The sequence below is a fragment of the Pleuronectes platessa genome, chromosome 11, assembly GCF_947347685.1.
Source record: "Pleuronectes platessa chromosome 11, fPlePla1.1, whole genome shotgun sequence".
Taxonomy (NCBI): Eukaryota; Metazoa; Chordata; class Actinopteri; order Pleuronectiformes; family Pleuronectidae; genus Pleuronectes; species Pleuronectes platessa.
Genome location: NC_070636.1, coordinates 5,327,111 through 5,339,025, shown reverse-complemented (window position 1 = coordinate 5,339,025; position 11,915 = coordinate 5,327,111).

Genomic DNA, 11,915 nt, shown 5'->3' with positions numbered 1-11,915 from the left:
ATGCAGCCTTTATTATTTATTCATCGATAAGTCACATAGAAGATATTTCATTTGATTAATTAGGATTACAGGTTTACTTTTGTGTACCAGGTGGCTGAAATTAATATTGGAATACGAACTAGATCAATTAATTTCATGTAAAGTTAACTGTAAGTTGAGTAAATCTCCACTTCTATTCATTTTAAACTCTTGTTTAAAAGTAAGACAGTACACAACTAACAAATAGTTGTTTAAAAAGTAGGAGAGGAATTCACTTTATTAAAAACGTTACGGCTCATAATGTTCATTATGTGTCAAATGAGGATGAATGCAAGTTGTGTTTAAAGAGTTTTCTTGTATATTTTTAGCTGTTTGGTGTCATATCTTTGAGGAAATCTATAATTTGGAATTTTGAAGTGAAATTGTTTGAGGTCTTTAAGAAAAAAAACTCAACATTTTACATACGTTGGACTATATAAGTCAAATATCAAATGTATTCTTCACTGGTGCTGTAACAATTAATACATTTTCTCAATCAAACTCTTAATCTGCATTACCCTCAAAATATTGGAAAATTGTGTAGAAGACCTATTACACATCCTTGTATATTCTTATTACCAATATTATTTCATCTAACATCCCAAAACTTTCCCACTATCGTTTATCATATAAAAATGAGACAACCAAAGCATATTCAGAAGAAACTAAAGCCTGTGAATCTTCGGCATTTTTGCTTAAAAAAATATTAAAAACATGAAATAATATCAAAGCATCAGCTGACTACTTTCCAGTTCACCCACTTAACAACAAATTAACTCATTGGCAATTATCTATAAAGCTGGGATTCATTTCAACTGCTGTGCACTAATATTTACTGCCAGTAGGGGGCGCTCTTTGTCTCTGATTGGTTGGACGAGGACCCCGATGTGTTGATCTGGAGCAGGAGAGAAACTCTAGTACAGTTTTGTTTTGGTGGCAAAATATCAGACGATACCAATCAAATCTTTTTTCCCGACCTGGTCAGGTGACCACTAGAGACGGTCTGGATCCATACCACAAAAGGTCAGAGGTCATCTGCGTGGCAAGTTTCAGTTTCTTCAAAAACGGGCCAATCCTATTTTCTATTACATTTAGTTTGATTTCAAGTTCATTTACAAAAACACATACTTAGTGAATGATTTACTCGTGAGAGGTTGAGAATATTCATGTTTCGTTTTTTAGGGTTTAAATGTTAAACTTGCTCTTTTCTCTGACCTCTATACACTTTCTCCATCATCAGATCTAACATCACTTATAAGCAGCTCCGGGGGGGGGGGGGGCTCTTGCCCGGCTGCGACGCACAACTCAGTCCTGCTGCTGATATTTAAAAAACAAAACTAATTTTGTTATGCATGGCTTTCATGCCACTTATTGTGGTTTCACCCCACTTGCTACTGCACACAACAATACAGATGGTGCACTTACAGAGCACTTTCACCGGGCTAATTCTGCAGCACAGATATCAATATGGACCTTCAGCAGGAGAAACTCATTATACAGTGAGTCCTCTGTGTGTGTGTGTGTGTGTGTGTGTGTGCACGATACCTCTTTTCTTTGAAATCTCTCTGCGCTAACATGAAATCCATTACTAAACATTGTGCTGTGTGCAGCGGTCAGGTATTCTGATGGAGGGTCTGCACTCTTATGATCCATCGCAGAGAGTTGTAGCAGGAGGAGGTCGTCGGATAATACAGAAAGAAAGACAAAAATACACACACACACACACACACACACATTTTAAAATCCTGTACTACAGACACACAAAGGAGTCTAAGATGTGGTCTGTTGCTTTTATATTCTTAATTCATTGTAGACTCGGATTCTTCTTTGATTGCACAGGCGGTTTAGAAATGTTCAAATACTAAAACCTGAGTAATAAGAATCTGTCTCATGTGAGGTATAATCCATGAACCCTTTATTTTCCTTCGAGGCTCTGTATCAACAACTTGAGGCCATTTTACTTTTCATCTAGTTCAGATCAATTTGTGTCAACCATGTTTCAAACATGACGTGTATTTATATTCACATTCACGTGTTGTTGAAAGCATTTGGCGTGTTTCATGCTCTGAGACCTAAATGTGACATTAATAAAATATTTTACAGACAAATTAATATCTCCAACAAACAATATTGATGTAGATTGGTTGAGGCTGGTGAGGTGGAGGTCACAGCTCTCTGCACCTAACTCAGGAAACATCATCATTTTGCTGGAAACAAACTTTTGTCGACAACATCATTATATATCTATGTATTAAAGTAATAGAGTTCATAATTCAGGTCATTTTTCAAAAGGCTTATAAACATTTGATGGTTTATGGTTCTCAAATGTCAGAATTTTGCAGCTTTTCCTTGTCCTTATGGTAAATTTAATTGATAAATATTTAAATGAGAAGTAGAATTTAATTCAAAAAAAGATATTTAACATAGTCTGTATCATTTTGGGACTAACGTTTATTTCTCTTTTTCTTTTCTATGGTTTTGCCTTCATCATTATCCTGTAACTGTCTCTTGTGGCCATATTTGCGATTGCAGCTGTTCTGCAAAAGTTTGCTTCATAGGTCCAGATATTAAGATTTCCCTTCACTGGGAGAAGTGAACACAGATTAGCCAGATTGACCTGTTTGGGGATCTAGTCTTCTGTTGAGATAACAAGTAAAACAACAGTAAAACAAGGTGTCTCTATTACAACAGAGGTAACGACATGTGTGGTTTTACTCCCAGTGAGACAAGGACGGTCAACACAGCAGATTAAAACCATCAAAACCATCAATCTGCATCAGCACCAGCATTTCCGGAGTTCTTTCCAGGCTCAGGCCACACCCCTCCGCCAAGTTTGGTGGAAATCAGTTCAGTGTTATTTGTGTAAATCAATATCTAATTTAATTTGCTGACAAACAAAGCAACAAACATCTAAACCAACAACCAGACACTGCAGGTGAAAGGGTAGCCTCCCTTGGTGGACCTAATAAAATGTGTTTAAACTATGTCTAATTAAAATACATACTAGTCGTGTAAATATGAAACTTAAAGAGGGAAAATAAGCAATAACATAGGGTCTCTTCATAATTTGCAAAATGGTTCAATTCAGGAGTCGAATCACCTTAATATTTAAATATAGTAAAAATACAGAGAGAGAGTTTTCTTCACTCAGATTTTGAGAGGGAGCTGCGTTTCAGAGATAAATACACAATGTGACAGGACATTAGGATTTTATAAAAATCCAGTGGCTTGAAGTTCCCAGACTGGATTCAAACTGGGGACGTTCAGCCTCTCAAACCCTTCCACGACCTCACTGGTCCCGTGCAGATGTTTAGCTCAGGTCTCCTCTCAGGGCCTCACTGCTGCAGACGAGGCTGAGGACCACGTTTATTGTAAACCAGCAGGAAGTGGATGTAATCCAGTGCAAGTGTTCTCTCATGGCAAAATCCAATGTGTGTGTGTGTGTGTGTGTTTGTGTGATCTTGTTTGTGTGCTGCAGCAGGGCGGGCTTCAGGCCGAACTGTAGAGGGGTGAAGTGCCTCCGATCCTTGGGAGTGGAACGCATTTCCTTTTGTTGCCCTCCAATTTTTGACTGGCCTGCCCCAGCACATGAGCATGATGGGGCTGTTTCTATTATCCAGCTTCCCAGACCCCACCTCGGCCCCCTCCTCCCATTCCTACAGTGTTCTGCCTGTTCCCAAAGCGATTGGCATTCCTGGGGGCCACCAGTGAAGCAGCTTTAGAGGGGAGGCCTGCTGGCTCCTGGGTGGCCTCTTGTGCAGGGGCTCCGAGGGGAGGAGACAATGTCTTATTAATTGACTGGGCGTCTTGGGCAGAGTGCAGGAATTTGCGGCCGAGAGGGGGGGGGGGGGGGAGCCGGGGAAGTGGGGATGAGGGATGAGCTGAGAGGGATGAAGGGGCGGAACGAGAGGGGCAGATTCACCGTCCACCGATGGAGATTCATGGACGTCTGTCTCAGATTTATTCCTGTTTGATTTACAGGAGGGTGAGAAGCTACTGTTCAGATCCGACCGACAGCCGGTGTCTCTCAGGAGTGATTTAATCATCCCACAGTGTCGAAGAATCCAGCTCATCAATGTTTAGTACAGTTCAGTTTGAGTGTGTGTGGGTCAGATGTTACTTGAATTACATTTTGAGATTTGAGTAAAATTTTTAAAAGGTAAAAAAGCAAAAACTGGTGACATCAGATACTAAGTTAAAAGTAAGACATTTAGAAAACTCCATTTGAACATTGCAGCTGTAAAAACCTGGTTGAATATTCAGTTATTGTGAATAGAGCCGGACAAATGTGGATTTTCGTGATATGATAGTGATATTTAGGAGTTAAAATATGTCTGATACCGATATATTGGCCGGTATATGAATAAAAAAAATTGGCAGTGATTCTCTAAGATGTTTTCATCAAAGCACAATGATATAGGAATGTTATTGAGGCTTGATATTTAACAATTTAACCAAAAACCTTATTCTAAATAACTAAACGAAAAGAAAACACAAATACAACTATATTTGTGTTTGTACCAATACGTCTGTGAAAGGCTCATATCGGGTGAATGTTATTTGGCGAGTCCATAATTCGGTCAAGCTCCAGTTGTGAACATTTATTGGAAACATCCGGTAATGACGGGCTGGAAAAAGTTGATTGAGAATAAGTTTATGAAACTGAGAGACCTGGATGAGGTGAGAGGATTTTAGAAACCAGGATTCTCCACCATGTAGACGTCTTGAATTAAGAATAACAAGCGAGTGTTCCACTAACGTCTTTTGACAGTGTCTCTTAAATCCTCGTGCCTTAAAAATAAAACACAGAAACAATATTAAGTGTAGTCGATTCAGTTTTCTGTTCGTATGAAAGTCGACAGGTTGGAAGATGTCAGACGTCCCAGTGGGCAGGCAGCCATCCCTCCACTGCAGACTGCTGGTTTTGTACGAGTTTGATGGAGTGGGACAGGAAAGGCAGGGGAGGGCGGGACGGGTGTACCATCTCCCCATGTGGTCCCCCCCCCCCCCCCCAGGTGTCCTCACCCTAATCCTGTTACATGTGTCCCCCATTAGCACTAATGGGGCGGCCATTGTCTCCCTGTTGTGTGCTGCTGTGCCCTCGGCCCAGTCACCTTGAGTCAGTAAACTCATCCCTGTCATGTTTGGACTGCTTCCCACACACAGAGGTCTCCATGGGGATGTAGGACCCCCCCCCCCCCCCCCCTGACTCCCACCTCCTCCCACACACTGACACGGAGCTGGGGGGGGTGGGACGCCCCAGCAGGACGCTCCCATAATTCATAATTTACATCAGTGTGTCTGTAGTGTTGGATTTCTGTCTGATGCTCCTCTCCCCCAGAGCCAGGTCTGGCCAAGAGAAGCTGAACCAGTGAACATTTAAACAAATTTATGATTTATTAATTTGTCTTCTCTGACTTTCTTTTATTTTTAGACTTTTATTTTGTGCGTTTTATAATTAATTCTGTTTGTTTTATGCATTTTGTCAATTCTTTTCTTCCAGTAAAACACTTTTTTTACTCCTTCTTTAAAAAACATGCTTTATAATCAATTTTCTTCTTTATATGAGTTTTTAAACCATAAAATCTATTCATGACTTTATCACTGATTTAAAGGATGATTTACAAAAATGTGTCATATCCAATCCAAAACTTTATGCTGCTTGTGTTTTTTGACATGATAAAATCAGTTTTTATGAATATTTTCCCTGCTTTATATTTTTTTACATATTTTGAATTAAAAACTAGTTGCATGGCTTTATGAACACAAACACAAGGTAAATGAGTGAATGTGGTGAAAACAGATTCTTTATGTTGTGCCGTTTAATTCATGTTAAGGTCAAACCACTTTATTAATTCACACCGCTCATTGAAATCCCTCTTCACATTATCATTCCTGTGAAAACCACATATCTCCAACACATCAAATTACATGTTAGAAACAGGTCAAATCAAGTTTTCATCTTTATGAATATACATGTTCCAGTAATTCAAATTGGGCTTTGAATGTTCTATAGTTAAATGAGGAGGGAGGTTTTCTCCTCTCACACTTCATCCTTTGAGTTGATCCATTTCAGGAGCATCAAACCTGCAGAAGCACGGATGCTGAACTGTGCTGGTTTTTATTATGTGGAGCTGGGAGTTGACTTCTGAGATCACAGCTTTGTTTCCTCTGTAAAGTTAAGTTATATAACAAATCAGCTACAAAACACTTAAAAACTAAACCCTCTGCTTCTCACTCCTCATCTGCTTCCAAATCTTCTGCTTCTGTTTTCTGGGTCCTCTGAGTATAAATGACATAAATATATAAATATATCCCTGCAGACCGAGTGGGAGAGCGAGCGAGAGCTGAGAAAAGAACAGGGAGCGTGCATTAGGCAATCCTGTTTGGAGCATTTTCAGGTGACCCTGCCCCTGCGCTGCATCCATCATACAGAGACTGATTGAGCTGACCCTCCGGCCGGCCCCACCGACCCCGGGGCTTCCTGTTCTTTGTCAGCCCCTCACAATACCGCCGGTATCACACAGACGGGGAGAGTCTGAGAACCGACCAGGGGAGTCCACCCAGGCCGGTGGGGTGATGCTGAGGTGGAGGGGGTTGCATAAGGGGGTAGAGAGGGGTCCACGGGGGGAGAGAGCTGAGGACCCCCTTTTCAATTTCACCCAGTCTTTCCACATGAAGAAAAGGCAGAGAGTGGTGTCCTCTGTCACCCTGCCACACAGGGACCTTTAAAAAGCAGCCTCAGTGGTTTCTCAAGTGAGGTGTCTTCTCGAGAGACAAAAAAGGAGGAGAAGAATGAGTGGGAGAAGAATTTAATTGTGGTTCTGTGTGAGGAGCTGCCAGTGGGAGGACGGCCACTCTAACGATTGTAAAGGCCTGAGCCCGGTTGCTTGTTCCTCCTCTGTGCGGCTCTCTGGCCCCGTGAAATCTGAGGTGGGCTCACGCAGAGAAGGAACATCACGGAGCGTTCACAGGTAACTGATGAACACACAGGGAACAGATGCTCTAATTCAATAAAAGTACTTGCATAGTAAAGTAAAAAATACTCAGTGACAGGTAAAAGTCCTGCGTTTAAAATCTAAATCCAATTAAAGTACGAGTTATCAGGAGAATGGACCGAAATATCAAGATGGAAAGTTTGCTGAAAAGTTATTCTTGTCTAATCAAGGTGTTTGGCTTCCTCTAAACAAATCCAAGTTAAATCTGAGGGTAGAGAAAAAAAATACAAAATATATCTACACAAATAAGTTTAAGACATCTGAAAGGTTTTTGTATTTGTGCTGTAATGCAGTGTGAACTTCAAAATACTTCTTATGTTAGGTTTTTTAAACAGTTTCCCTTAGTCTGCTTTCAGTATTGTTTTTTTAACTTGTAAAGCACATTGTAACTGTATTTTGAAAGGTGCTTTTTAAATGAAGATTATTGTATTAAATTATTATTAAACCCAAATGTTGGATTAGGTCTTTAACGACTGACAACAAAATTAAAAACACTACACTCGCAATAATAGATGTTTTGATCTATTTAAAACTTCAGATAAACATTTTAAATGTGTTAAAATTTGTCAAATATTCAGAATGTATAAAGCTCATTACATTGGATATAATACGTCTCCTACTTCTATTTGTTTGTTTATGTTCGAGGTTTTATTATTGGACCAGTTGGGAGTTAAAGATGGACAAGATGACTTCCACCTCCTCCACGTTAACGGGTCGGACCGAGACCAAACTACAAAGTAAATCTCTGCAAATACATTTTTCTCAAAGATGGGTTCTATAGTTTTAGGAAGGTCGTCTAACACTGAGGTTTATTCAAGGACTCGTTTTTTTTCCAGTAAGTTTGGCTTTAAATTGATATTTGATGCTATGAAGACGGATTTAAACATCATGATTGACAGCTGAGGCACCACACCTCTTCAGCGTTCCTAGCCAGGATATTCAGGCTTCATTTTCTGGATAGTGGGAGGAAGGGGAGACGTGGCGGCCATCTTTATATACGGTCTGTAGTTGAATTCCGATTTTAGATTGAGCACGGCGGCACGAGAAAGGAAAATTTAACAAATCATTGGGTTTTATAATCTCATAATAAGGTTTTTATGTGTAAAATACTAATTTAAAAAAGCACATTTCCCTTGTGAAATGTAAACTGGAGTTAAAAAGTATAAAGTAAAGTTCATGTAAAGCGTCTTTTAATGTATGCACAGAGTAAATGTACCTGGTGACTAACTTCACAACACAGCCATGTTGAATTATCTCTCACGTAAACCTTCAGTCTCCCTCACAACACGACCTTTGTCTCTTTCCCTCTGATTTATATGCTCCTGCTTAGGCATTCATATGCATGTGTGCGTCTCTGTGTGTGTCTGTGTGTGTGTGTGTGTGTGTGTGTGGGTCTGAGGTCTCGCTCCAAGAGGATACACACAGCTTTGTCTGAAGTGCTCGCTGGTTACCATGACAATACTTCTTTGCGGGGTCTGGAACAATCACCTACCTGTGTTGCCGCTCGGTGGAAGTGATATTAATAAGATTTGTCCTTGGGCTCTAACACACACGACTGAGTGAAGGACTTAATCCATTGTGTTAATTGGTCCTGGTTTTCTACAGCTGCATTCAGACCCCGGACTTAGTAAATGCATTTTTTTCCCTGTGCACACGTCAGGCTCCTCCAGCACAGTGTGAGCGAGGTCCTTGCCACATTGTGTTTCTGTGAATAAAAATCAATAACTCTGCTTTGACCGACCCTCTCATGAGCCCGACAAAGTGCTGAATAAACCAGGACCTGTTTTATTCACTTTCCATTGAGAAACAGGGAGGCGATAAAAAATGTCTTACTGGTCACCACCTCAGTGTGGAGACAAACTGGAACAATGAGAGAGGTGCGGCGCTGAAAGAAGCATTTAAAATGCAAACGACTTTTCATCAAATATCTGAGAAACTTTCTAACGCAGACGACTCGACCTCTGTACACAAGGTCCTGAGAAGTTTGACCTCAGCCTATAGTAGAGTGGCACGGCTGGCGGCATCGTAGCGCCACCACATGGTCAATCGTGGAGATTTAGCGATTTTGGCTAATAACTCATATCATCAAATTTGTTTTATTTCAATTGAACTGCATTGGAGAGATTGCAGTTCAATGTTTGTACGACCTGGAAATAATTACACATATAGTTACAGATATATTATATTATATCTTCATAGCTACAAACAAGAAGGTCGCTAGGAGAACGCACACCATCTCCCCAGCGAACATCCTTTCGGCCATCTTATAGAAAATGAAAAAAAAAATCATGGATCTGCCTATTTATCTGGATATGATCCAAATTGCATTGAAAAACAAACAAACAGATAGAAACTGAAATAAACTGATATAAAATATAAACTTCTTCTTGGAGGAAATGAACTGTTTTTAACTTTTCACTGCAAAGTTTTATTAGGACCAAACTACAAACTTTACATCTGCACAGAGAGCCAATGAACATCTCTCTAAAATGTCATGGGACTTCACCTCTAGGTGCAAAAAAAAATATTGTATTTACTGTTTTTATTTTAATGTATAAGACCTAATATTCAGTGTACAGTTGCATTATCTGCTCCACGTAAGAACACCAGAGTAAAATATAGAGAAAACACCTATCGTTTAAATTCCACTCGTCATAATGAAGTCAATCAAAGGGCTCATGGAGTCACATTAACGAATATGAAGCTGATGATGGCGGCTCTGCCTCCACGTTCCTCCGTCAGCTGGGTCCTCGTCCCCCAGCAGCAGCTCTCCATCAGGACGCTGATCCTCTCTCCCTGCTCGCTCGGCAGGCCCGTGGCTCAACACGCTGAGGCTCCACTTCTCCTCACTCATTTGCAATGCTAATGCACAGGAGACAGCTGTCATGTTCCAGTGACCATGATCAATCCAAAGCCGGGGGGGGGGGCTGGGGGGGTTGGAGGAGTAAAGGAGGGGAGTCGAGGAGGAGGAAAAAAAAGAGAGAGAGAGAGAGAGAGAGAGAGAAGGAGAATAAAACTGCGGGGTAAATAGGTCAGCCTATTATCTCCTGGCCTTGCATGGGTGCCAGCGCTCGAGACCATGAATTTCAATGAAAGTCCCTTTCACCCGTGGGGGGGGGGGGGGGGGGGGGGGGGGGGGGGGAGAGAGAAAGAGGGAAGAGAAGGAGATATGGAAAGATGCCTGCAGAAAATTAAAAGTGGAATGAGGGGAAAGCAAACAAGGTTTGTTTTCAGCTGCCTTATTGAAAGTACTCCTCACAAAGAAGTGGAGGGCCTGGTGGAAAGTGGGGGTGCGTCATGCTCAGCGTGTACAGTGTGTGTGTGAGGGCTCTTCATTTAGGATGCAGATAGCTCTCCGCTTGAGAACTCATATATCTGATTACTCAGGCTGGTTTCCCTGTGTCCTGGAGAGCAAACAAGGCTTATGACAAATCAATACGACAACAATACATATCACATATATGAATTGTATAGTGCACAGAAGTATTTTCCCCCTGGAAGGACCTCATGTGCTCTGGTTTCCAAAGAGCCGTTGATTTAAATATAGGATTTCCTGCTTGTGATCTCACTGATGCTCCTGTTAAAGCTCCGAGGACAGATCCTTATTCTATAGTTTTATTTTTTTAATCATCTATACATTCTGTCAAGCTCTGTACTTTTATCCTTTTTGCTTTGCCAAGGTTTAGTTTTATTCAATGACCACTTTTCTGCCAACACGCACATTTTAAAGGCAAATATTATAATATTTTTACTTTACCACATTTAATCAGCAGTTATAGTAACAGCTACAGATGTAATGATAAACAAAATCCACCCCACTATGCTGGTTGACTGTGTCTCAGGAGAGACAAGCGAGTTGTCCACTCTTCAGAAGGTCGGAGGTTTGATCCCCGAATCCTCCAATTCATGTCCCAAAGTACCCATTGGCAAAACCTTACCTTCCCCTGATGACTGTTCAGTAGTAGTGTGGCACATAGAAGTGCTGTGTGGATGTGCCTTGTTGTGTAGAGCACTTTAATTGGTCTTTAAATATTGAAAAGTGCAACATGAATATTGTATTTTATCCCATTTTCCTGCCCAGGGACCACAATGCCAAATTAACAGGTTTCTAGTATATAGATATATGTTATTGGAGTTTGTTTGCTGATGATGTAACCAAGAAACTACTGTTCACAAATTTGAGGTACTTTCTCCACTAAATTATTTGTCCACAGAATATGTGTTTAATAAAACACATTTGCAGGTTTTAAATCAAGATTCAATGGCTATGTTCCGTTTTATGTTTATAAACAAACTCCTGTCCAATAAATCCAAACCAGAGCCTCAGAGATTCTCAATAATTGTACTTTCACTGACAATAATAATGACTAATAATAATCAATGAATTGACGATTACAACAGTTATATATTATTTAATTCTAATTTACTCAATGAATAAATCGATTAATGTACAATAATTTCGAAACAAAACAAAAGAAACAATAAATAAATAAGATTAAACATCAAACACATCAAAATGTTTCTCTCAAGGTATTGAATCATTATCACTTATATTAATCGGATTATTTATTGACAAGGTTATTCTGCAAAATAAGCTCATTTGCTTCTGATACTTTAAGTAGATTTAGAGTTTCTAATGTGTGACCTTTACTTTTAATTGAGTATTTGTTATTATTCTCAATCTAAGAGACCGGAGTGCTTCCTCTACAGTTACAGAAAGGGAACAGGTCATAACATTTAATGACAGATTCATTAGCGGGACAGATGCTGCTACACTGGAGGTGTGAGGCAAAATACTCAGACGGCTCTCTGTAATTTGTAAACCGCACGGTGACAATGGAGGTCAGTGAAGACACAAGAAGCCATTACTCTCCCCTCCACTGGCTTCACTTTCTCCGC